Here is a 1,252-nt window from a genome sequence, read left to right as displayed (position 1 = left end):
AACGTCACTCACATTTCCATAGGAATGATTAAACTTAACGTATCTACAATGGAACTACGTAAGACTTTTCGTTTTCAGATACATATTGTATCTTTCCTAAGATAATTCATACTATTCATTGTATATCTTCATTAATATAATTGCAACAAGAAATGCGGCTGAGCAGCACCACTAACCCCACAGGCAGCTACTGAGCCATTGTTTACTGCAGCCAGACCTTCGGCTCCGCCACACGTCCGTCACGCTTGGCGGCTGGCCCGCAACTGACTGAGCTATATCACCTTTCTCAATCTTTCTATCCAGTTAACTTAGTGGAAAAGATTATGCACAACCTAAAGACGTCTAATCGAGCAGAATATTGCATGATCATTATCTCTCAGATATTAGCGTTAACCGATATAAATAACAAAACTACTAGACGCTTCGCGCCTGGAGAAAGTGCAAGTCGGCGCCTTCACCTTAACGTCAGAATTCGAAAATTGCACTAGCAATCATTTTCAAGCAGTATCTGTTCGTCCGTTCTCTGTAATCGTTTCGTATCTGATTCAACTGACTTTATCGCCTATGGCTTTCGTAAACGAAAATTTCATTGTGACTCCGACGTGATATGAACACGCAACCTTCTGATCTGGAGTCAGACGCGCTACCGTTGCGCCACGGAGTCGGCGCTGTTGCCGGTGAGAGAGATAACCTCGACTCGCAGCGATCTCAGCATAGTCCCTCACATGTCTCGTGGCTGCGCGAGGAACTGGGGCACCACTCCCCGTTGCACAAGGACCTCCCGAAGCACCACAGAAGATGGCTGCGCTGTAGGACGGGCCGGTGGTCGATCAATCAGTGAGACCGGTGGCAGAAGCCCCAAGTCACAATGTCTCAGCGCATGTAGATCCTACACGAACGCAAGAGATGGTCGTGGTCACTGACGTGATGCACTGGACAAGGGGGGATTCCGGAACAACAAGTGTGGGACAGTCTCAACCATCAGACACGGAGGAAAGACAGAAGTCTCGGCACCGCCAAAAGAAGCGCAAGAAACAACGTATCGCTGCCTGCCCCTCCCCCTCCCCGTATCACTGTAATGTTGAAGACAGTGGTACGACCCCCATGGATGTGGGTACGACCCGACAACCCAAACCCCATGGTGGTCTAGATCGAGAAGTTTCTAACATGTACTGCGCCGCACCTATGCACAATCTATTGAATTGGGCTAATGATGTTGGGTTTGACAATCAGGATGCAGGAACGACGGCCA

At 48.6% G+C, this 1,252-nt stretch overlaps 1 non-coding gene across 1 annotated transcript; it reads right to left on the bottom strand.

Annotated features, from left to right (window-relative positions):
* Window positions 1-592: 592 nt before the first annotated feature.
* On the bottom strand, window positions 593-664 carry Trnaw-cca (transfer RNA tryptophan (anticodon CCA)). The gene has a single exon. It is a non-coding gene; the product is annotated as a tRNA-Trp (tRNA).
* Window positions 665-1,252: the final 588 nt, after the last annotated feature.

The sequence above is a fragment of the Schistocerca serialis genome, chromosome 4 (assembly GCF_023864345.2).
Source record: "Schistocerca serialis cubense isolate TAMUIC-IGC-003099 chromosome 4, iqSchSeri2.2, whole genome shotgun sequence".
Classification (NCBI taxonomy): Eukaryota; Metazoa; Arthropoda; class Insecta; order Orthoptera; family Acrididae; genus Schistocerca; species Schistocerca serialis.
Note: the sequence above shows the minus strand (reverse complement) of the source record. Positions and strands in the feature narration are given on the sequence as shown.